The 26,368-nt window shown below is 41.7% G+C and overlaps 1 protein-coding gene across 2 annotated transcripts in view; it reads right to left on the reverse strand.

The window, feature by feature from the left end:
• RANBP3 (RAN binding protein 3) overlaps positions 1-26,368 on the reverse strand; it is a 101,880-nt gene that overhangs the window by 63,035 nt on the left and 12,477 nt on the right. Inside the window, exon 1 of one of the 2 annotated variants that reach the window (XM_089675772.1) lies at positions 26,027-26,114. The exons of the other annotated variant lie outside the window; for it this stretch is intronic. The gene's annotated coding sequence lies outside the window, so the exon portion shown is untranslated. Of the gene's footprint in view, positions 1-26,026; positions 26,115-26,368 lie in introns of those variants that run through there. 2 annotated transcript variants of the gene reach the window in all.

Genomic DNA, 26,368 nt, shown 5'->3' on the forward strand with positions numbered 1-26,368 from the left:
AGGGTATTGTAAAAAATTAAAAGTTACACCCAAGCACATAAAATCCCCCCCCCCCCCCCCCAAAAAAAAAAATTAAGGCCCCTCCGCCCCCACATATTTACACACATACAAACGTGAAAACATGTCGGGTTGCCTACGCATGAAAACGTTGATTGAGATACTTATGTTGCATATCGCCGCAAAGTTTGTTGCCATTTCATGGGTGCACGCAAATGTAAGGTTTGACACGTTGGATATCTTTTTACTCGGTACAACCTTATCTGTTATATTTTACCAAAAACTGGGAAATGTATTACTATTTTTTTAAATGTGTGTTTTCAAACTACAAACAGCTCTGGCAGAAAAGGGGTTAAAGGATAAGTTTCCCTTCGGGAACATATTACATTTTCCACCTGTTTTTAGGGTGGCACATGTAACATGTTCCTGCAGCAGCTCGGGCTTCTGCCACCCGTCCGCGTCATTCATTCACAGAGTACTGTGAATGAATCAACCACAAATGCTGACATCCTTTGCAGATGTCAGCTTGCAGTTCTCAATGAACTACCACAGTGCTGTTGAGAGCTCTGGTAGTTCATCGATGATTCCTGTCATTGTGTACCCGACTGCCCGAATGAGGTACGAGCAGACAGATACCCTGACAGTCTGCTTATTGCTGGTGCAATGCATTCCTACAAAAAAAAAAAAATGCATTTTTTTTTTTAAAAAAAAAGGTGAACTTATTATTTAACGGAGCAGACACTGGAGCTTGATTTGGCTGCTCAGTGTGTGCTTTTACCATGCTTCCGTGTTCGACAGTAACCTGAAAAGTTTTTTTATTATTTCCTCTCATTGGGGTTGACGCCTCATTTACTCGCTTGGCAGATGGGCTTCTGCTGAGCATTAAGGGAATCCCATAGTCCCCTTTCCTGATGGGCACCCAATCAGTGCTCATCACACTGCTAGTCCCTGGGTGCGGTGCTGGACACAGGCAGGGAGGTGACTAGGAGATAAACAATCAATGTTAAAAAACATTACTGCAGAGTTCCAGTTGTTTTTGTGTTTATTAAAAGTCAGCAGCTACAAAAACTGTGTAGCTGCTGAACTAATAAACACATATTCACCTGTCCTAGGATCCAGTGTGATATGCTCACAGCTTGCGGCTTCACAGCCGGGTGCCCACTTGGCGGGGGTGGGAGGCGAACTTCCATCTCAGTTTGCGACATTGAATTGAGCAGGAAGTAGGAGCAGGTACCTGTCAAAACCAGGTACCCGCTCCCCCCAAAAAGTGCCAAATGTGGCGGGGGGGGGGGGGGATTGGAGGAAGCAGACAAGCAAAGGTTCCCCTTTTGGGCCTCTCAGCAAATAGTTTGGGGTGTCTACTTTCCAAAAAGGGGTAGTTTTGGGGAGTGGGGGCGTTTTATGCCCAGCATTAGAAGTTTATGCCGCACATCACTCACTCTTCTAACCATCTGAAGATCAAGCCTTCTCTGACACATTTTGTCCACATGAAAAAAAAATCTGTATTTTTTGCTAGGAAATTAATTTAAACCCCCAAACATTATATATTTTTTTAAAGCAGACACCCTAGTGAATAAAATGGTGGGTACTACAATTTTTTATGTCACATAATACACGCACAGCGATTTTTCAAATGCAATTTAAAAAAAAACAAACAAAACATTTTTTTTACTTTTAATGCAGAAAAACACAACATATTGGCCAATTATTTGGTAAGATATAAAAGATGATGGTATGCCCAGTAAATAGATACCAAACATGACATGCTTTAATACTGCGCATGCCCCGTGCAATGGCGACAAACTGCATACATTTTTAATATCCATAGGCAACACTTTAAAAGCTACCATTTTAGATTTACAGAGGAGGTCTAGTGTTAGAATTACTGCACTTGATCTGACGTTCACGGCTATACCTCACATGCATGGTGCAACCGCTGTTTACATACCGGCACAGGGTCAACGCTTTTGCACACAGGTGTGCGTGCATGGGAGGGGCGAGGTTTTTTTTTTTTATCACTTTTAGTGCTATCACAGGGAATGCAAATAACCCCTATAACTTCAATGGGCATTGTCATATATTCTGTTTTGAGAAATCTGGGGTCTATCAGACTCTAGATATCTCCTCTGCCCTTACATTATCTAATGAAGCCAAAATCGGTGTGATCAGATGCTTTCCCAATTTACAAATGGCGCTGTTTATATCCTGCGAAACTATAGTGATGAAATGCTTGTAGTTTCCGAATTCTTAGACTATAGAGATGACTGACACCATTCTGGTCTCCAATCAGCTCTATGGTCAGCTGAAAGAAACACCGGCTGCATTCTCAGGTTCCCCGGATGGCACAGGAAAGCCCGAGAAGGCCGTGGAAGGCAGCGGGGGGCATCATATCCTGCTGCTTGTAAAAGCAATCCTGCAGCTAATTAGCCACTAGGATTGCTTTTACATGAAAGCCAATTGCCAGCTGAAAAAAAAACGATACCAGGATGATGCCTGCAGCTGTAGGTATCATCCTGGTATAACCATTCCAATTCCAGTGATGTACCAGTACGTCACTGGTTGTTGGGTGTATATGCTATGTTCTTTTTTTATTGTATGCAGCCTGTGGACTGAATGAAAAAAAGAGAAGAAATCTCTGCCAGAAAAAGTTTGTGGTATGCCCACCATTAGAATATACCTCCCTGCATCCACCCACTTCTAATGGTGGGCACACATTAGGTCACACTTTGCCACATGCGCCAGTTCCAAGATTGTACAAATGTCTAAATAGTGGCATGTTTGAATAAAAATTGTCCACGTATAAGTGGTACCCCATATGGAAAAAGGATGACACCAAGTCCCAAACTATCGTGCCACTACTCCCCATGTAGTCTGGGCATCCAGGGGGCTCCACGTGACTATTCCCTCGTAAATCCGAAACGTATAAGTATAGCCTATTGCCCTCTCACAGGTCTTCTACATCTTGACCCCATATCTGGCACGCTTGCAGGGGAGAAATTGTTTGAATGCAAGGTGGCCAGAAAAATTAATCAGGGACTCATCAACGCAGATGTTTTGCTGGGGAGTATAGACATCTGCAAATTTTTGGTTAAGGTGATTTGCGAGGGGCTGAATTTTGTGGAGCCGGTCAAATTCAGGGTCACCCCGAGGATGACAGAGTGTATTGTTGTTGAAATGCATAAAACACATTATACTCTCATATCTATGCCTGGCCATGGCAGCAGAGAACACGGGCATATGATGAATCGGGTCTGTGGACCAATACAACCGCAATTCATTTCTTTTAGTAATGCCCATGTTGAGTGTTAGGCCCAAAAAAAAAAAAAAAAGTAAATTTGAAAACCGTAATGAGTTTCCATGCGACTGGTCAGGCAAGGTTTGAATTTGGGTTGGCGGCGATAGTAAGGGGGGGGGGGGGGGAGTAAGCGTAGGGGCTAAACGCAGGTGCTGGCAGGTGCCGGGGCTGATCACGCTAACGCTGCATTTTTGGGGTTGCTATACTAATGTGAACACTGGTATAGTGCTGATCTGATCAAAGATATTGATCCGTCCAGACACTATACTAGCATAAGCGTGCTCCTAGCAATCAAGGGGTTAAATGTGATTATTGGTGTACGGACGGGCAATCTGATGCTATCTGGGAGGGGCGTGAAAACCACAGGAGCGCAAATCATGTATATGTGTGTGTGATTTTGCGCACCCATGCCGCCCTGTAGCAGTATTTCTGCTATAGGGCGATCAGGAAGCAGTTACAGAAGCGGTTTGTGTTACGTCGATGCGTTACTTTGACAAATGCACGGTCATGCAACACTGCACCCAAATTAAATTTATGTCCTTTTTTTCCCACAAATTGAGCTTTCTTTTGGTGGTATTTGATTGCCTGTGTTGTTTTTTATTTTTTGCGCTATAAAAAAAAGCTGACAATTTTGAGAAAAAAAAAAAACAGTATTTTGGACTTTTTGCCATAAAACATGTCCAGTAAAAAAAATTTAAAAAATCAAATTTCGTCATAAATTTCGGCCAAAATGTATTCTGCGACATGTCTGCTAAAAAAAAAAAATCCCAATACATGTAAATTAATTGGTTTACGTGAAAGTTATAGCATCTACAAATGGTGGTATATATATACTGGGATTTTTTTTTTTATACTAATAATGGCGGCAATCATTAACTTATGGCGGTGATCAGCGATTTATGAGAGTGATCAGTGGCTTATGGCGGGACTGCGGCGGACATTTTGACACTGGGGGGGGAACTGACTTGGGGTCACTGACATCCCCAGTGACACCAATACAGTGATCATTGCAGAAAAAAAAACACTGACACTGTACTAATGGCACTGGGGAGGAAGAAGTTAACTTTTTTTAGGCAATGAAAGGGTTAACTGTGTGAGGGGAGTGTTTTACTAGGGGGTGTACTTCACAGGAACACGCTGATCCCGAGAGATAAACTCCGCTCTCGGGATCAGCGCGTTATCTCCGCTCTCGGGATCAGCGCATTAGGAGCTGACAGGGAGCAGAGTAACGACCGGCCGGGACCCGGTGATTGACCCTCAGGCGTGCCCCCTACCCGTTTTGCAAAATGACGTTTTAAAACGTGGTTTTGCCCAGCAGTGCCACCTTGTGGACGTTTTTCCACAGTGGCTGGACAGCAACAAGTTAAAGACTCCAGCTCCAATCCAACAACATCATTTGTCTTGTGGATCAGTTTATGGAGTCTGTTGGTGTTGGCCACACTACATCTGCTTCCCCAGCATGCTACCGCAGACTAATAAAATATCTTCAGAATTGTCTGGCAGATGTTGAAATACCTCAGCCTTCTCAGAAAATAAAGGCAGCTCTGGCCCATCCTGCAGAGCACTTCAAGCGATTCTAAAAGGTTCATTTTTTTTTTTTTTGTAAAATAACAAACATGTCTATACTTACCTGCTGTGTGCAGTGGTTTTACACAGAGCAGCCTGGATCCTCCTCTTCTCGGGTCCCCCCAAAGGCTCTCCTGGCTCCTCCTGTCAGGTGTCCCCACAGCAAGCAACTTGCTATAGGGGCACCCGCTGCTCCGTGCATCCATTCACACATAGAGCCGTGACTTGGCTCCGCCCCGTCTCCTCATTAGCTAACTGGCGGTGACTGACAGCAGCAGGAGGCAATGGCTCCCGCTTGTTGTCTCAGCCAATGAGGGGGCAGAAATCCGGAACAGCCGAGGCTGTCATTCACATCGCTAGATCACGATGAGGCTCAGGTAAGTATTGAGGGGGCTTGGGACACTGCTACTCACAGAAGGTTTTTTACTTTCATGCATAGAATGCATGAAGGTAAAAACCTTCAACCTTTAAAACCACTTCCAGTGTTCTTACTCCAGTCCAGCTTATTATCTGTGCACCCCCAGATATTGGTAATTCTCTACTACACCCACACCAACAACTTGGACAGAACCAAGGTTTACTGGTTCCTTCCTACTTCACAAATTCACACATCCAAATCATACACATCCGGTATATAATGGCCCTGTAATATGTTTTTCATTCAATCGATTCTTACTGTGTTTTTCTACCTCCTTGTTAGGTCCTCCATGAGCTCTTGAACCTCACCTTTTCCCTCTCCCACACCACTCTGCAGCTGTAGCAGCTAAGACCAAAGGATCCAGCATTAAAGTGCCAGAAATGTAGTGATAGCTATGCTCCTGCTCAGTAAAAGTGTAAAACGTGGAAAAAAAAAAAAAGAAGATAAGTCCAAGAGGTGGAACGCACCTCCTTAAAAACTTAACTCATAGTAAACCAGCAAATTTTAGAAAGTGTCTCAATTCCTGGAGTTCAGCTTTAAAGCAACCTAGTACATGTATAATTGTCTTCATTTGTTGTTTAAAAATGATATATACATATCAAAATTGTAAAACTTGAAATCACAAACATATGTACTACATTGGCAATATATAATGTCCCAGTTTGGACAAATCTACCTTCAACATATACTGCATGTCTCCACACAAGCAAGTCCTCTGTGTTGTTGACAAACAAAAACAAAAAGTGGGGAAATTGTAATCAGCACGCCATCTCAAATTTTGACCATTCACCCCCTCACAATCAAGAATATTTACCTAGGAAATGGGACTGGATCCATTACTGCGAGGGAGCATTAAAATGCTGATCAAAAAAAAAAAAAAAAAGTACAAAAACCATTTATTTCCCATCCTAAAAGGTCAGCTTTAGAAAAACTAGTATTTAGCCCTAAGGGCCCTTTCACATGGGCAGACCGATTGGGTCCGCCTGTCCGTTTTCCAGTGGGACCCAATTGGATCATCCATCACTCTCTTCATCTAATCCATTCCCCATCCTTCGACTGGATGACAAATCGGGTGTAAACAGACAGGTGGTCCATTTGCAACCAGGAGGGAACACAGGGGGACGCCAGACTAAGTGAAGCAAGTTAAAAACGAATGGGTTTGTTTACACCTGACTGCCCAGAGAGAACAGTGGACTGTGCCTGTGTTTGCTGTGCAAGAGTGGAACGGACATGGACCTGTCATCCACTTGCTCAGCGAGGATCAGCGGACAATACACTTGTTGAGCAGGCAGATCCATTTGCGGAGTCTGCCCGTGTGAAAGGGGCCTAAAATACACTTAAACCTAAAAACAAAAAAAAAAAAAAAAACTTACTACCATACACTGCACTCATTTTTTTCCTAGGCATTTCTCCCCTTTATTTTCACCAAGTGATACCGCAAATAACATGTTCTCAAGTTAATTTGTTAGATGTGCAGCTCAGCGAACTTTCAAAATACGTTTATGAACAGAAAGGTCAGAAGCTTTTATTGCAAAGGAGGTTAGCATATGTCATCAGCAATTTGGACTTTTCGTGGACCACGTTCTGCTTTAACCTCTACCCGCCCGGCCTATGGCCGAATGGCAGCCGGCAAAAACACTCAACTTTCTGGGTGGACACCATATGGAGTCCTTTTGGGCATGCGCAGTTTGCACGCCTGCAGAGCCGCGCAATCTGTCACCGGCCGTGTACCTCGGACACGGCCGATGACAGATCTGAGTACTGGCCCCGTTGCTGGTACCATGTGATCTGCTGTGACCAATCACAGCAGATCACATGACAGTTGTATACAATGGATAGCTTCATTCATGCCATCCATTGTATACTAGTGTGTCTAGCTGTGAATGGTCAAAGCAATCACATGCACAAGCTGGGCCAATCACAGCCCAACTGTGTCATGTGATTAGGTAATACTTGCTTATAGCAAAGTAATTCTTTGCTATAAGCAAATTGTGGGAAAAAAAAAAAAATACTGATCACTTCCCCAAAGTAGTACAATATTACTATAGTAACATTATACTACTTTGGTCATAGTGAAATATGAAAATCAATCTTTAACCACTTCCCGACAGGCCGTTGTATATAAATGGCCGGACGGTGGCACTGCAGGGTCGGGTGGCCGTCTATAAACGGCCTCCCCGCACCCTGCTTGTGCGCGCTCCCTGGGAGCGCGCAGCACCGCGATCCGGTGCCCGCTGTGTCCTCCGGACACAGTGAAACACCGATCGTCGGACGGGACCTCTGTACGAGGTCCCGATCATGTGATCACTGATTGGCCAATCAGTGATCACATGCAAAGTAGTAAGCAAGATGTCACTTCTGACATCATTGCTTACTATGTGTGAAATCTGTGAATGATCACAGAGGTCACATGGTACAAGGCTATTCACAAAAGCCTTGTACCATGTGACAAGCTGTGTCCAATCACAGCTCACTCAGTTCTTCTCAATGAGTGCAAGAATGCAGACAGAGAGAAAGAGAAATGATTGCTTTTACATCCTACATGGGTGTAAAAGCAATCAGTGTAAAAAAAATAAAATAAAAAAAAAATCTTCATCACCCCTCACAAATAGTACAGTGTCACCATGGTGACACTGTACTGCTAGGGTGACAGTATGTAAAAAAAAAAAAAAAAAAAAAAAAAAAAAAATATAAAAAAATAAAATAAAAATGTAAAAAAAAATGTTTACAAATTATAATTTTTGCTTATAAACTAATTTGGATTTTTTTTTTTTTACTAAAAAAATAACGGAATAAATTTTGGCTAAGATTTATGATGAAATATTATTTATTTGCAAAATTTTATAAAAAAAAAACACTTTTTTTCAAAATTTTTGGACATTTCATTTACATAGCAAAAAAAAATACAAATCCCAGTGGTGAATAAATACCACCAAAATAAAGCTTTATCTATCTCAAAAAAATGGTAAAAAATTCATTTGGGTACAGTGTTGCATGACCGCGCAATTGTCATTCAAAGTGTGATAGCGCTAAAAGCTGAAAATTGCCCTGGTCAGGAAGGGGGTAAAAGTGTCCGGTCTGGAAGTGGTTAAAAAAAGAAAAACAAACGTAATAAAAAATTTAAAATTTTTTTTTTAAATTATAAAAAAAAAAATTCATACTGTCACCAGTCAGTGTCCCTGATCACCGCCATGCCAGTTATATGATGATGCTGTACTGCACTGGTGACAATATATATATAAAAAAAAAGTGAAAATAATTTAATTTTTTCATTTTCCGAAAAATTACAAAAAAAAATACAATTTAAAAAAAACTCGCCATGCCTCTTATGAAGTACGTCAGACTGTCTACTCTGCAAAAAGGGGTCATTTGGGGGATATCTGTACTATTCTGACATTCTTGGACCTCAAGAAATTAGATTGGCTGTCAGTACTTCAGGATTGATCAATATTCAGATCTATACCATAGTTTGTGAACTCTATATCTTTCCTACAAACTAAAAAATACATCCTAATTTGGGTTATTTTCATCAAAGACATGTAGCAGAATACATCTCGGCCTAAATTTATGAAGAACAATTATTTATTTGCAAACTTTTATAACAGAAACAAAGAAAAATGTGTTTTTGTTTCAAAGTTTTTTTTATTAATTTAGCAAAAAATAAAAACACCAGTGTTGATTAAATACCACCAAACGAAAGCTCTAGTTTTGTGAAGAAAATGATAAAATTTTAGTTTGGGTACAATGTTGTATGAACGCGCAATTGTCATTCAAAGTGTGAGAGCGCTGACACCTGAAAATTGGCCTGGGCAGGAAGGGGGTAAAAGTGCCCTGTATGGAAGCGGTTAAATTAAATTTTAGTGAATAGGTTTATCTATGTGTCATGAATATATTGATCCTAGGAAACCAAAAATTTATAATGGAACACTACTTCTAGCTCTACTCTAGAAAACAAGAAACCATTTTTTCTCTGAAACCACGTCGCGTTTAGGTCCCACTGAAAACGAATGGCACCTGAACACGCATGGTACGTTTTGCCACTACTGCAGTGCAATTTGAGAATGCAGACAGAATACAATAACCAACTGTACATAGATGACAAGTAAAGACCCTTTACAGCTCATCAGTTTAGACTTGAACCTGCTGGGGTACATAGGCGTACGTAGTGCGTTGCATAACAGGTGTTCACTTATGAATGTCGATTCTAATAACATGCAGAATGCATGGGGAGGGGTCTTTTTGGCTGAAACCAGACCTCTGTGGTGCAGTACAGTATGCAAAAATAAAACCTGCATTACAGTAACACATTGTATATGGACACTCTGGCGTGCTGCCATTCCTTCTGAATGGCACATTAATGCACATATAAAGAAGACCTAAACACATCTGCCCTCTAATGTGCATCAGACATGCATTGTAGGGTATTACATTTTTCTCGCATGTTGAGGCACTTTAAAATGCCATTTAAAACAAATAGGCTGCTACAACACAAACTAGTGCAAAAAAACTGTTAATGCCTATAAAAAGGTGTGAAGGGCTCAAAGCTGAACACTTCCAAGTTCATTTAGTACAGTGGAGATCATCACCAATCTCATCACTCTCCACCCTGAATCTCATGCAATGGTCCCATGCTTCTAAAAGGAGCCATGAGCTCAGGTTTATTTTCTGGGCAGTTGCCAACAGCAAGGTGGCGCACCCAGCGGAGAACACACATATTAACAAGGAGGCCAACAACGGCAGCATTTTTTTTTTATTACGACATGTATTTTAATAATCCTAAAAAAGGTCATAAAACACTTTTGTAATTAAACTATTATCGAAACAGCTATTCAGCTAACATTCCAGGGCCAAGTCCCGTCAAATTCAGTTTCCATACACAAAACCTGTATGGAAGATGTATATTTGAAACCTGTAATGACAGAAATATGTATACTGCTATCAAGGATTCTTGCAAATGCTAGCTGCATGGCTGTCACACTGATGCTTTCAAAATTTTAAGTCATTGTCTGGAACAAGCAAAAGATTTCTGATTGTTCACTGTTGCATGCTTGTTCCAGGTCAGTGGTTTGAATGTACTGCAACCTGGCAACAAAGGATTTTCAGAAAAAAGGTTAATATAAATCCACATGGAGGAGGGAGGAGTCTGACCGTGGCGGTGTGGAGAGCGTGATGTGTGTGCTTTCCGTAAAGCAGCCACTGCACCTCGCTAAGTGCCCGGAGATGCTACCAAACAAACCCGGGGAGCCCTACCTGTGAGTGCGGTGGGGGAGCCGGTGAATGCGAAGGTGCAAAGGACGGCCGGCCGGAGTGGAGGATCAAGCGCTGAGTGGTGGCAGCAGTAGGACAGCGGTAGTGTGTTTCCGGAGCAGAGGGTTGCCTGGAGACGCGGGGGCGACCACGTGACCCCCAGCTGGAAGCACGAGGAGGGGAAGCCGGCCGGCAGTCCCAGGTAGAGGGAAACGCTGATTCTCCCACGGACTACACGGGAAATGTGACATAAAGAGCTGGAACCAGCTGGGTGAATCTCCCCTAAAGGAAAAGGAGCAGCACAAGTGGAAAGAGGCTGTTTGAAACCACAGCCCACTGAAGGAGAGCCTGAAGCTACCTCACATAAAAAGAGAAGATGGCAGGAGGGTGAGTGAGGCAGGCATAACTGCATAACTACTTTGTGCTGCACAAAAGGAACTGACATACAAGGGAAATTAAGGGGAGAGACCACCCAGAGGGACTAGTTGGAAAAGAGGACACAGTTGAAGGCCACGGGCCCCCAGAAGAGAGAGAACTTATTAAGGGGGAATTTAAAGGGACAATACGGGACAGTAAAATTAAGTAAACCCCCCAGAGCTTGGATAAGAGAAATAAGTCTCTGACGGCATGAAAAACAAAGTAGCCAAAAGGAGGTGGGCCCAAGGTTCCCCAAACAGGTACGATTAAAAAGTATATACCCTCACAGGGGAATCTAACACTGGAAAGACAACAAGGAATGAGTGAAAGGCGCAAGCTGGAAATCAGTATGGAAGATAGTCCTAGATTATCCCTGGGAACGGCTAATAGCAGGCAACAAAGGAAAGAAAGATTGGAGGCAGTAGAACAAGAAGTTAATGCCAAATAAAAAAAGAGCAGAAATGTTTAAAAGCCTTGAAAAATCAATAAAACAAGAGATGGCAATAATACAGAAAGATCTGGGGCAAATGATATCTAGAGTGGAAGAAACGGAGTGAAGAGTGAACAAACAAGCCCAAACTATTTTGAAACTAGAACAACGGATGGCAGAAATGAGAAAAGAAAACTGCTATGTAATCTAAGGATTCGAGGAGTACCAGAGATTCCACATGGGGAGGACCTACGGGGTTCAATATGTAAAATGCTGAATAATATAAAGGGACAGACCTGCTACAGAGACTCTTAAAATTGGACGGCGTATACAGAATAGGAAAGCGGCAACAAGAAAGGGGTAAAGAGGAACTAAGAGATGTAATTGTGCAATTCCATAATTATGGGGATAAAGAAGAGATATGGAAGAAGATAAAAGGGAAGATCAGACATTAATTATGGAGAAATAAAGATCCAAAATTTCGCCGATTTAGCAGCTGAGACTGATAAGAAGATCCCTGAGACCACTATTAGAACAGATGAAGAGGCAAAATGTGCAACATAGATGGGGTTTCCCGGCATGTTTAATCCGGTGGAAAAATGGTCGTACAGCAAGATTGAGATTACCGGAAGATATGAGAGACTTTTGTGAGAGACTCGAATTACAGAGAATAACGATACCTGAGTGGGAAGAAGAGGCAGAGCAGATGGGGGATATTGAAAAGCATGAATGGAAGGTAGTTAAAATGGGAAATAGAGAGTAGAGAAGAGGATGGCGAGGGGGAAAAAGGGAGAGGAAGGGTTTTTGTTTTTTTTTTGTTTCCCCTCTTTTTTTTTTTTCTTCCACTCGGCCTCATTTTTTAAAACCCTATAATCCTTCCATTTAGATGGGTTGCTGGAGACTCATTTGATATAGAGAGTGGTAGGGCACGGAGGAAGATAGGTGGCTGGTGAATTGCACATGGTCGGAGCTTCACCTCAAAGTTGAATCAAAAGTGGTATTAGGACCACAAATGATTTTTAGGCAAATAGGTAGCCTAAGGGAGGGGGGAGTCGAAGGGCAGGTAGAGAATATGGGGGGACAGGGAAAAGGTGTGGGAGGGGGTAGGTAGGTTAAGACTCGGCAATACAGTAGATGATACAACAGTTTGGAAGAGCTTGAGGGAACGAAGGAGAAGTTCTGGACAAGATAGGAGGAGAATGGGGATGGAAGAAAAGGATAGGAGGAAATGAGATGAATGGAAGAAATTCACTTTGTGACTTATAATGTTAAAGGTTTGAATAGCCCTGGGAACAGATTTAGGATATTTAAAGAGATTCAGTATAGAATGTCCTCAGTGGTTTTTTTTTTTTTTTACAGGAGAATTGAATTCCAGATATTATCCAATGTGTTTCTATGCAGATTCTCCAATTAGAAGAGCCAAAAGGGGTCGCAATAGGTTTTGCAAAAAATATAAGGTTTAAATTAGAAGAAAGTTTGGTAGACCCCAAAGGCAGATTTTTGTTTCTGAAGGGAAAACTGCAAGAAATAGATTGCACATTAGCAAATATTTATTGCCCGAATAAAAAACCGGAGTTATTCCTAAAAGATATTCTTAAAAAATTAATGGATTTTAAAAAAGGTAGTTTAATTGTGGCAGGAGATTTCAATCTTTGTATGGATCCTCAGATAGACATGACGTCTCCTGTGCAGAAAGAAGAAAGTAGATCTCGGAGATCCTTGAAAAAAATTATATAGCAATGTCAACTTGTGGATGTATGGAGAATTAAGCATATGAAGGACAGAGATTATACGTTTTACTCACATGCACGAGAAGTATTCAAAATTGAATTATATATTGCTGGAACATCGACTCCTTGAGTCTTTGGTCAAAGTAAAAATAGAAGTGAAGTCAATATCGGACCACTCTCCTGTCACGATGCAACTAATATGGGGGAAGGAGCAGAAGGGGGATATGGATTGAGATTAAATGAGACACTTCTTCAGGATCAGGAGACGGAAGAGAGAATTAAAAAAGAGAGAGAGAGCGCAATTCTTTGAAGAGAACGACTCGAAGGAAGTGTCTGTGGCAATGGTCTGGGAGGCTCATAAGGTGTATATTAGAAGAATTCTGATAGTGATAGGAGCTAAAAAGAAGAGGGAAAGAAGAGAAAATGAATAGGCTTCTTGGGGAACTTTGTGAGCTAGAACAGACGCAGAAACAGAGTAACAAAAGAGATTATGCAGAGGGTAACAAGAGAAGATTAGAGTATTCAATAAAATGATAAGTGAGAGATATACAGTGAGGAACAGACGTATTTGAACACCCTGCGATTTTGCAAGTTCTCCCACTTAGAAATCATGGAGGGGTCTGAAATTCACATTGAAGATGCATTGCCACTCAGAGACAGAATTTAAAAAAAAAAAAATTCAGGAAATCACATTGTATGATTTTTAAAGAATTTATTTGTCTTGTACTGCTGAACATAAGTATTTGAACACCTGAGAAAATCAGTGTTAATATTTGGTACAGAAGCCTTTGTTTGCAATTACAGAGGTCAAACATTTCCTGTAGTTCTTGACCAGGTTTGCACACACTGCAACAGGGATTTTGGCCACTACTCCACACAGATCTCCTCTATATCTGTCAGGTTTCAGGGCTGTCGCTGAGCAACACGGAGTTTCAGCTCCCTAAAAAGATGTTCTATTGGATATAGGTCTGGAGACTGGCTAGACCACTCCAGAACCTTGATATGCTTCTTACGGAGCCACTCCTTGGTTATCCTGGCTGTGTGCTTCGGGTCGTTGTCATGTTGGAAGACCCAGCCACGACCCATCTTCAATGCTCTGACTGAGGGAAGGAGGTTGTTGCTCAAATCTCATAATAAATGGCCCCATTCATCCTCTCAATACAGTGCAGTCGTCCTGTCCCCTTCGCAGAAAAGCACCCCCAAGGCATGATGTTACCACCCCCATGCTTCACAGTAGGGATGGTGTTCTTGGGATGCAACTCATCCTTTTTCCTCCAAACACGACGAGTGAAGTTTAGACCAAAAAGTTCTACTTTGGTCTCATCTGACCACATGACTTTCTCCCATGCCTCCTCTGGATCATCCAGATGGTCATTGGCAAACTTCAGACGGGCCTGGACATGTGATGACTTGAGCAGGGGAACCTTCCGTGCAATGCATGATTTGAAACCATGACGGCGTAGTGTTCTACCGACAGTGACCTTTGAAACTGTGGTCCCAGCTCTCTTCATGTCATTTACCAGCTCCTCCCTTGTAGTTCTGGGCTGATTCCTTACCTTTCTTATCAGCGATACCCCACGAGGTGAGATCTTGCATGGAGCCCCAGTCCGCAGGAGACGGACAGTCGTCTTTAGCCTCTTCCATTTTCTAACAATTGCTCCAACAATTGATCTATTTTCACCAAGCTGCTTGGCAATTGCCCCGTAGCCCTTTCCAGCCTTGTGGAGGTCCACAATTTTGTCTCTGGTGTCTTTTGACAGCTCTTTGGTCTTGCCCATGGTAGTAGTTGGCGTCTGACTGACTGTGGGGTGGACAGGTGTCTTTAAAGAGCTCATAAAGGTGCTAATAAGTTAGATTAATGAGTGGAGTAGTGGAGTAAAGGTGGACTTTTTAAAAGGCACAGTAACAGGTCTTTGAGAGACAGAATTCTTGCTGTTTCTTAGGTGTTCGAATACTTATGTTCAGCAGTGCAAGACAGATAAATTCTTTAAAAAAATCATACAATGTGATATCCTGAATTTTTTTTTTAAATTCTGTCTGTCTCTCAGAGTGGGAATGCACTTACAATGTGAATTTCAGACCCCTCCATGATTTCTAAGTGGGAGAACTTGCAAAATCGCAGGGTGTTCAAATACGTCTGTTCCTCACTGTAGATGGGGAGACAGGCCAGGAAAGTATTTAATGAAGGCTCAGAGGAAAAAGAAAACTAGGAACTATATAGAGAAAATAAGGGATTCAAAAGGAGAGTTAGTGTATTCAACTAAAGATATAGCTAAAGTATTTAAAGATAATAAGCTATATAACATTACTTCCCACAGATCTAGAAATAGAGAAGAGGTAGGAAAAACAGAAAAAAAAGACTGTCATACCTAAAAAAGGCGGGACTACCGAAATTGAGAGAGGAACAGTTAAAATCTCTTGAATTAAAAATAACGCAGGAAGAAATACAATCAGCATTAAAAGTACAATAGCGGGGAAAAGTCCAGGACCAGATGAATATAGTGTGAGGTATTATAAAAAATATAAAGAACTATTGGTGCCTAAATTGAGGATATATATGAACGCATTGGGAGAAAATCCTTACAGGCAGGAATCCTTACAGGCACACGTAGTTCTCATACATAAAGAAGGAAAGGATGATACTCACTGTTCAAGTTATAGACCGATTTCCTTATTAAACAAAGATACTAAATTATATGCAAAAGTCCTGGCAAATAGGTTAAAAGATCATATGCCGGATTGGATACATATAGACCAAGTAGGTTTTGTCCCAGGGAAAGAGGGTAGAGACAATGGACTGAGATCATTGTTTCTCATACAAAAAAGCAGACAAAAAAAAACCCTGGTGGTGGTTCTTTCGATAGATGCCGAAAAGGCTTTTGATAGAGTAGACTGGGGATATATGTTGGATACACTGGAGGTACTGGGGATGGGTCCGAGAATGAGGGAATGGATAGGAAAATGACAGTCAACCCTCTGCAGCAATCATGGTCAACGGAGAACTATCAGAGTAGTTTGGGATGCAAAACGGAACAAGACAGGGGTGTCCCCTGTCTCCACTTCTGTATGTTTTGTCATTAGAATCTCTATTAGCTACAATAAGGAAAAACATAGATATAAAAGGAGGAGACACAGAGCATAAGGTGGCAGCTTATGCAGATGATATGCTGTTCTATGTGGGAAACCCAAGGATAACATTACCAAATTGAATGAGTGCATTGAAAGAGTACAGGGAGTTATCAAATTTAAAAATTAATCCAACAAAAACAGAGGTTTTGAATGTAAATCTTCCAAATAGTGAGAAAAATAGAATACAGGAGAAATTCCCCTTTGTTTGGCGAGGAAAAAAACTAAAATATTTAGGAATAAAACTATCTCCCAAGAACTTGTATAAAATGAATTACATCCCTTTGTTAAATGAGATTAAAGATGAACTAAGGAAGATAGGAGGGGGTACCCCGTCATGGATAGGACGTATAAATTTGATAAAAATGGTGATTGTTCCAAAAATTCGATTTAAATTTCAAATGATACCAATTAAATTACCAGAAGTATACTTTAGAACAATTAAAAAATGTTAACAAGATTTATCTGGAGGAATAAAAAACCTAGGATAAGCTACAAAACATTAAGTAGAAATAAAGAGAAAGGTGGATTGGGAGTACCAAACTTGAAAAGATACTAGCTCGGTAATAATGGCGAGAATTTTTGACTGGACACAACGCAAAAGGGAAAAGTTGGGTTAAAATAGAAAACACATTAAGTGGTACCAATTTAAGTAGACTTGTATGGTTACCTTCACAATACCGAAGATTAGTAGATGGCACAAGTGGGTTCACATTGAATGTTTTAAGAGTGTGGGATGTTTTGCACAAACAGATGGGATGGGAATTTAATTAGTTATTAATGCCCATAGGGTCCACAGAGTTTTTCCCCCGGGTAAAGGAGGTATCACAGAGAAGTGGATAAAGAAGGAAGACGCACAATGAGGGGATATATTGGTGGGGGAGGAAATAGAATCATTTAAGGAATTGGAAAAAAAAAAGAAGTTTTCACGAAAATGGACGAGTGGCGTTATTTTCAATTGAAACACTTTATAGGGAAGCTTCCAAAGCCATTAAGAACAAAAAAAGGACTGGAGCCCCTTTGAGCAGTTGTTACACGGGGGAGATGGGAAACACGGAACATCTAAAATATATAAGATTCTCACTGATATAAACACTGATATAAGGCCTTCATTTATAGAAAAATGGGAAAGGGATATAGGAATAACACTAGATGTGGAAAAACAGAGGAAAATGAATAGAATAATTCACGGGAATGTAAATATGAAGGAGGTCGAGATGAATTATAAATGGTTGGCAAGATGGTACACCGAGTGTGGCACATAGATAAAGTGGTGATACTTCACCTTTGTGTTGGCGTGGATGCGGAGGTAGAGGCACAATGTATCATATATGGTGGGAATGTCTTAAAATCCAAGAGTATTGGGGAAAAATAGTAAGTTTGAGACAAAAAATCTCAGAGGTAGAAGTAATAAAAGATCCAGAGACTTGTCTTTTGCACAGTACCAAGCTTTCAGTCCAAAAATATTAAAAAAATCTGGTATTATTTGAATGCAGCAAAAAAATTGATACCCAAGTTTTGGAGGAGACAGGAGGAGCCGAATATAAAAGATTGGGTGGACAGTGTAGATCAAATATATAGATTGGAGGAACTTTTCCATAGGAACGAAGAGAAGATGGAGAGTCATCATATAAGATGGAATAAATGGGACGAATTTAAAAAGTCAAAGTTATGCTTTGAGTTGATGGGCAATTAATATAGAACAATAAGATCTGTTCTTGCTCCCCCCTTTGACGAGACGTGATGTGTAGATGGAAATGGGATATTGCAGAGTCGGGGGGGGGGGGAAGAGAAGGGGGGTGAATGGATAGGAGGGGAGGGCTTAGGAGGGAGGGACAAGATGAAAGGATTGAAATTAGTTTTTTTTTTTTATTGTGACTATGTTTCTTTTTTTTTGTATAATTTGTAATTCTGAAAAAACAAATAAATATTTAAATTAAAAAAATTATATATATAAATCCACATACAGTCAGGTACATAAATATTGGGACAGCGACACAATTCTAACATTTTTGGCTCTATACACCACCACAATGGATTTGAAATGAAACGAACAAGATGTGCTTTAACTGCAGCCTTTCAGCTTTAATTTGAGGGTATTTACATCCAAATCAGGTGAACGGTGTAGGAATAACAGTTTGCATATGTGCCTCCCACTTGTTAAGGGACCAAAAGTAATGGGACAGAATAATCATAAATCAAAACTTTCACTTTTTAATACTTGGTTGCAAATCCTTTGCAGTCAATTACAGCCTGAAGTCTGGAACGCATAGACATCACCAGACGCTGGGTTTCATCCCTGGTGATGCTCTGCCAGGCCTCTACTGCAACTGTCTTCAGTTCCTGCTTGTTCTTGGGGCATTTTCCCTTCAGTTTTGTCTTCAGCAAGTGAAATGCATGCTCAATCGGATTCAGGTCAGGTGATTGACTTGGCCATTGCATAACATTCCACTTCTTTCCCTTAAAAAACTCTTTGGTTGCTTTTGCAGTATGCTTTGGGTCATTGTCCATCTGCACTGTGAAGCGGCGTCCAATGAGTTCTGAAGCATTTGGCTGAATATGAGCAGATAATATTCCCGAAACACTTCAGAATTCATCCTGCTGCTTTTGTCAGCAGTCACATCATCAATAAATACAAGAGAACCAGTTCCATTGGCAGCCATACATGCCCACGCCATGACACTACCACCACCATGCTTCACTGATGAGGTGGTATGCTTAGGATCATGGCTTGCTTCACTGAAAGTGACAGCTCTTTGGATCTCATATTGAGAGTTGACAGCAACAGATTCCAAATGCAAATAGCACACTTGAAATGAACTCTGGACCTTTTATCTGCTCATTGTAATTGGGATAATGAGGGAATAACACACACCTGGCCATGGAACAGCTGAGAAGCCAATTGTCCCATTACTTTTGGTGCCTTAACAAGTGGGAGGCACATATGCAAACTGTTGTAATTCCTACACCGTTCACCTGATTTGGATGTAAATACCCTTAAATTAAAGCAGAGTCTGCAGTTAAAGCACATCTTGTTCATTTCATTTCAAATCCATTGTGGTGGTGTATAGAGCCAAAAATGTTAGAATTGTGTCGATGTCCCAATATTTATGGACCTGACTGTATTTCTTTCATGACCGGTATAAAATCAAAGATGGTATGCTGTAATTTTAGGTAAGGCTTTTCAGTTGCCCTTTGCCTAGGATCGTATCACCAACCCATGAATGCGAATGGTAGCATTTCTTGCTGCCTATAATTACCAGTCATTTTCACAGTATAGTTCTAATTATTAAATCAAAAAGGCACACGCCACCTTTCCACCCTAAAACCATCTGCTCTGCTTTCCTGAAGCATCTCCATTCAGAGTACTGTTTTTTTTTTTGTTTTTTTTTAATTAGCAAAGCTGTGCATGGTAGCCACATCATCCATTCACAGAGATCTTTGAATGGGAAAACTAAAAGTCCCACCTTCCACTGTGGCAGAGGGACCCACAGATCACACCAGCACCAATACAGTGACATCACTGCATTTGTAGTCCATTGTTTACTTCTTCCAACCCTATAATAGAGTCCATACATAGGTGTTTGATGGTAAACAATACAGGAGCCTGTCCATTGCACCCAATACACTGATCGCAGTTGCAATGCTCTGCAGGCTTAAAGCTGATCTCCAGGATTTTTGTGACTTTAAATAGTTTGCTCGGACCGAATGAACTATTTCCCGCTCTAAGTGCTGTATAAACTACAATACATTCAGTACACAGTGTTGGGCTCTGGCTGTGAGACAGAGACTTCCTGTCTCACGCTAGGAACAAAACAGTTGGGCTAAGTGGCGCGCAGTCGTTCATAGGCAGCTTTGTACTCTGTGAATGAATACAAAGCTTCCTCATATTGGCTGAGTCTGAGATTGTGATGTATTCAGCCCACCTCAGTCAGAAGAAGCTTTTGTATTCATTCACAGAATACAACGCTGCCTATGAATGGATGAGCACTGCTCAGCACGACTCCATTTTGTTCTGGGTGCGAGACAGGAAGTCTCTGCCCTACAGCTGGAGCCCAACACCGTACTGTATGTAGCTGAAGCTACATGCAGTTCAAACAGCACTTAGAGTCAATGTAGCACTTCGTCAATAAAATATTTTGTTTGGACCAGCTTGGTCCAAACAAACTATTTAAAGTGACAGGAAACCTGGAGATCAGCTTTAAACGCAAACTTTTAATAAACGCACATTTTTTATTTTTAATAATGTTTGTACTTTTATATTTTTTAGAAAAGGTGGATTATGTCTGGTTTCTGAGTGCCCCCTTTAACCGTTATTACCTGTTGGTCCTGCCACTAGGTCTGTTTTAATACCTGCCGACTATCAGCAAGTTATTTTTCACTTCCTTTAACCCTTTTACTAGCGTACGGACCTGATTGTGGGGGTATTTACACACTTCTGGTGGATGCAGCCAAGATCAAGAACACAGGGACATGACCTCAACCTAGCAGGAGGAAAGTTCAAAACTAATCTTAGAATTTATTATTTTAATGAAGAGGTAGTTGATGCTTGGAACAGACTTCTAGTAACAGTAAGTGGATTCAAACATGCTTGGGACAAGCATAGCTCTATACTCAAAAAAAAAAAAAAAACCATGTATGAAGGACAGGTAATACATCCGAGGTCTTTAGTATATTTACTAAAATGTTACATTACCTAGACCTTTGCCCTAATATCGTGTAACATAAAAAATTACAACTACTATCACTTTATTCTCCAGAGTGTGCTTTCAAAAAATATATGATTTTTTTGGGGTTTTATGCAATCTTCAGGGCTAAAGTTCACCTTTGCAAAAAGAAAAAAAAAAAAAATAATAATAATAATAAACGTCCTCCTTTTTGCAAGTAAAAAATGTGCATTATTATTTTTATTAGGAGCCTGCAAAGCATTGCACCTGCGATGTAGGTGCAATCTCAGCCTCCTGCAGACTGTCAGTGTAGCTGTCTGCCTGTACCTCATACAGACAGGCAGTTACTGAATGAGAGGAAGATCAAAAAACTACCTAGAGTGCTCATCAGCACCTTGGTATTTCATTTAGAACTACGAGCCCTCAGCCGCAATGGCTGACATTAGTTGTAATTCTCCCATTCACAGAACTATGTGAATGAATGATACAGCTGTGTGGGCAGAGGCCTCCCAGACCTGTTTTTTTTTTTTTTATTTATTTATTTATTGTGACAGCTGGTGAGGGGAGAAGATCCCTGGCCTGCTGTCACAGTAAGAGATCGGTAGGGGGGGCTGCTGCATCAGGAACAGGTTACACCCGGAATACGGTGTAACATGAACATATTAGGGAAGGTTAACGTCTTCTTTAACAGACCAAGCAGTCCGGCAAAAGTGGAAACTTGACCTCATGAACACTAGTGTTAAAACCAAACCATACAGGTCCGCAAGCAAACATTCCTTAAAGGAATCTGAATGCATCCCTGGGTCTTGTATGTACATTTATAAACTAGACATTCAAAAGCATTTAAATAGGTTTATCAAATCAAGAAAAATGTATATTTGTTTGTTTAGTGTTGGTTTTCTGTAATTAAATGTAGCTGAATAGATGTCAGCGCATGTAAATCCATTCAAACCTGCTTTAACCACTTGCCGACTGCAGATAGCCAAATGATGGCTACACTGAGGCCGGCCAGTTCAGGGAGGCCGTCAGATGATTTTCTCCCAGAACGTGCCCTCCCACACGCTCCCAGGGGTGTGCACCCAGCGATCTCTGTGTCCTACGGATGATCAGTGCCCAGCAGTGCCACCCGTCAGTAGTGCCCAGCAGTGCCACCCATCAGTAGTGCCGACTCGTCAGTGCCTGTCAGTGCTGCCTATCAGTGCAGACTCATCAACGCACATCAGTGAAGGAGAAAAAATTACCTGTTTGCAAAATTTTATAATAGAAACAATGAAAAACTTTTTTTTTTTTGGTCAAAATTTTTGCTCTTTTTTATTTATAGCGCAAAAGATAAAAACACCCAGCGGCGAGTAAATCCCACCAAAAGAAAGCTCTATTTTTGTGAAAAAAATAACAATTTCATATAGGTACAGTGTTGCATGACCGCGTAATTGTCATTCAAAGTGCAATAACGCTGAAAGCTGGTCTGGGCAGGAAGGGGGTTTAAGTGCCTGATAGGCAAATAGTTAAAGCAGCAATGTCGAAATGCAGGATAAAGTTCCGGGGGCCAAAAACGTTGTTTGTTTATACTTCCTAACTGCTCCTGCATTTAGAATAGCTAAATGCACAAGTGCCAGTTTGCATAAGGCCTTAGAGCAGCGGTCACTAAATGGCGGACTGCGGTCCGAGAACGGCCCCAGCAGCGCTCCCTTCTGGACCGCCAGCAATGACAGATCCGCCGCTGAGCAGGGTGGTCGTCACAGCAACATGCTAAGGGGCACGCTGACGGGCCAATTTTATGTTAAGGGGGGATTCTGACAGGCATCTTTTATGTTAAGGGGGCACTGACGGGCACATGTTATGTTAGGGGGGCACAAACTGTGGAAAGGGGCAATCTGATTGGCACATGTGATGGAAAGGGGCAATCTGATGGGGAATATGATGTAAAGGGGCAATCTAATGGGGAAATATGATGGAAAGGGGTACTTTGAGTGTAAGGGGGCACTCTGACGGGAATACCTGATGAAAGGTGGCACTGTGATGGGGATACCTGATGTAAAGAGGCACTCTGATGGGGACAGCCTTTTTGGACCTCGCCACAAGAAAATTTTTAGTGACCGGACCTCCTTGAATTTTAATTCAATACCCCTGCCTTAGAGGGTTGAAACAAACCAGTTAACAATGACACGAGTGATTACAATGGTCAGATGTTATTCACTTAGGGCTACGTTCAAACCTTGCAAAGCAATTCGATATCAATTACATGCAAAAAACCCCAGTGGGCAATGAACCCCTATTGAAAGCAGTAGGAAGTTGCCGGCTCCCACAGTTAATCGTGTCTGCTTGCACGTGATCACTAATACAGCGACCACTTGTGAGTGATTTGCCCTGAATGCAGATTACCTGTTTCAGGTTCATTTGATGGTGTGAATGTGGCCTAAAACCTTCTTTCAAAAGGAGAAAAAATAGTTCTGTAATGGACTAAGAGTGTTAGCTGGAGTTAGGCTTCAAATTGATGGTCATAAAAGAAAACAAATGCAGCTGCTACATCTAAAGGACTAGTAATCTGCAATATACTCTACTACATTTTTTGGGGGGGTTTAGATGCACTTAAAAGAAGCAAGCTGGTTGCCAGAAAACAAAAACACTTTACCTTAAGTAAATAAAGTCCCCCAATCTCCTACCTACCCACATCTATAATTCCCAATATGCTAAAGAAAAATAAACCCCTAAAATACCTTCCTGTCTTGCAGTAACTGCTGTTCTGGATCTCACAATGATTGGCCCTGTGACTAAATACCTCAACATTTGTTTTGCTGAACAAGAGGATCACATGTAGTTCAGATTTGCTCTCTTTAGCAGAGATCATGTGACAAAATGCTGAGCTGCTTAGTCAAATGACCATTTGCCATGTTTCTGCAGCTACAGGTTCCCTGAGTTAAGTAGTAAATCCAGGGGTTCTTTCAACATAGTTACATTTTAATGGAAACAGTCACAATTGAACATATAAAAGAATTCCACTATTCAGTGTAATGTTAGCCATTTTAAAATCAGACCTGGATTTAGGCAACCTTATTCTTCAAACAGTGTACAATGTATCAGTTGTAAATAATTGTACACTTACAGTAGGCATTCTGCAGCTGCTCTTTTGTCTAGGTCTACTTGTTCATCCAGCATCTCAATGGAAAATCTCTCCCGTTCCTAAACCCAGCTTTTTGAGGACATCATCAATATAACCCAGTAATCAGAAACAGGGGGTGACATGTCACTCAAAGTCCAGAGAGGCTAGAGCAGCAATGGGCAAACTACGGCCCGCGGGCCGTATACGTATACGGCCCGGCGGACCTTTTAATCCGGCCCGCGGAGCTAGGCTCCTCTCACAGTCCGCCCTGAAGACCGGTGCAGCATGAAAATCTTGTCTCCTGTGAGGATCTGTCCCCCTCGACGTATCTGCGCATGTGCCGGAGATCGCCGATCGGCTGCTAATGCCTGAAACTGGCACATGCGCAGATACGTCGAGGGGGACAGATCCTCATAGGAGACAGATTTTCATGCTACACCGGAACGAAGCGGGACCACGGCGAGAGGAACGCGCGGAGCAAAGGTAAGTGAATTGACACAGGGGGGACTTGGGGACTTAATATGGGGGATGAATTAATATGGGGAATGAATTACTATAGGGGGGACGAATTACTATAGGGGGGACGAATTACTATAGGGGGGACGAATTACTATAGGGGGGATGAATTACTATGCTTACTATGGGGGAATATTACTATACTTACTATGGATGACACATACACATCATTCATCTACTCTTGGTCTGGCCCCCGGGTCCAATATATGAACCCATTGCGGCCTTCAAGTCAAAAAGTTTGCCCACCCCTGGGCTAGAAGAAGGCATTATCACAAATGCAGAAGTGCGCTGCTGCTCCTGAGTGGAATAACAAGCTAAACATGTATTGTCTTCAACTGATATGCTTTGTCATATTTCATGGTGCTAATTAATGCCTCCTAAGCTTGCGACAGAGGAGCCTTTTTGTTCAACCAGAAGGTTAAATGAAAGAAAAAAAAAAAAAAAAAAAAAAAAGACCCAATGCCTCCCCACCGAGTTTCTCTATTCGGACAGTGTGGAGATTTACCCGCTGTCAGAACACACTGATCAGCGCTATAGCCGGAGGCACTGATAAAATGAGGAAAAACTGACAGGCTGGTTGTACAGAAGTTAATCGGTAGATCGACATCTGTACAACCAGCCTGCCCACCCACAACTTGGCTATCATTAACCTGGCTGAATTTTCGTCAGATTGTGAGTATAGGTCCACTTCCAAATTTTACAATCCTCCCTAAGTATCAGATGACACAAGATGTTTGCGGTTATGTTTTGAGACAGACACGCCCTGTGTACTTTTCTGAAGATTCACTTCAGAGGTAAGCCCACTTCCAATTAGTTAGATGGTATTTGTTAAGGTAAAGTGAAACAGAAAAACTAGCTTTCAAGCTGGTCTAATGCTAAATCCTTCCTCTAGGGAATTGTTTACATCTGTGATGTTCTTTGAAGAGCGACTTGAGGTAAATTGTTTTTCAGAAAGCAGTGCAGGCAGAGCTGACAGACATTCAGAAGACGATACTGCCCACTGAACATGATGGAGGAGGATGTGGAATCATTGTTGCTGCTTCTTTGGGTGTCTAAATCACTGCCTGCATGATGTGGACTTTTTATATTGGCTCTTCAGGAGTGGGGTCAGCTCAAGATCCAAAAGAGAGAATCATGTCAGCACAGGAGGACTGGTGGGCAGTGGCCAGTAGTCAATCTTCTGCAGCATTGGATTAGTGGTCACATGCACCTGTAAACAGTGCTGGAGAGGGACCTGGATAGAGTATAGCTAGCTTCATCGGGTAAGAAAAAAATCTTGACAGTTTCAGGGGTGTCAAACTGGCAGCCCTCCAGCTGTTGCAAAAAAAAAGTCCCATCATGCCTCTGCCTTTAGGAGTCATGCAAGTAACTGTCAATCTTGCAGTGCCTCATGGGACCTGTAGTTTGGCAACAACTGGAGGGCCGCAAGTTTGACACCCGTGGATTAGAGGGAGGTGGATCATATTTAAAGCTGAACTCTGAAAACTACGGGAACTGGGTAAAGCACATTTACTTACCTGATTCTCCGCTGTGTTAGACCATTCCCTGCAGCCTCTTCTCCCCTACACTCCGGTGGTCTAAGGTCCTCTGACGACATCAAAACCGATGCAGAGCCCATAGACCTGCCTTGGACATGAGGACGTTGAGGAACAGTCCACTACCGGAGCAGAGGGGAGCACCATCTGCCGGAGGAATGGAAGATCGGGTAAGTAAAAGTGCTTTTCTCATCTTCTAGAGAGAAACAAGTAGTTAACTCATGAAGTGCAGGTGCAGCCCCACTGCAAGGAAGGGCTTTTAGTTTTCCAAGAATTGGGCTAAAACCAGTTTCTGTCCGCCTTATAGCAGCTTTAATGCAACAG

The sequence above is a fragment of the Staurois parvus genome, unplaced genomic scaffold, assembly GCF_062004578.1.
Source record: "Staurois parvus isolate SC_StPar_1 unplaced genomic scaffold, SC_StPar_1.0 ptg000013l, whole genome shotgun sequence".
Classification (NCBI taxonomy): domain Eukaryota; kingdom Metazoa; phylum Chordata; class Amphibia; order Anura; family Ranidae; genus Staurois; species Staurois parvus.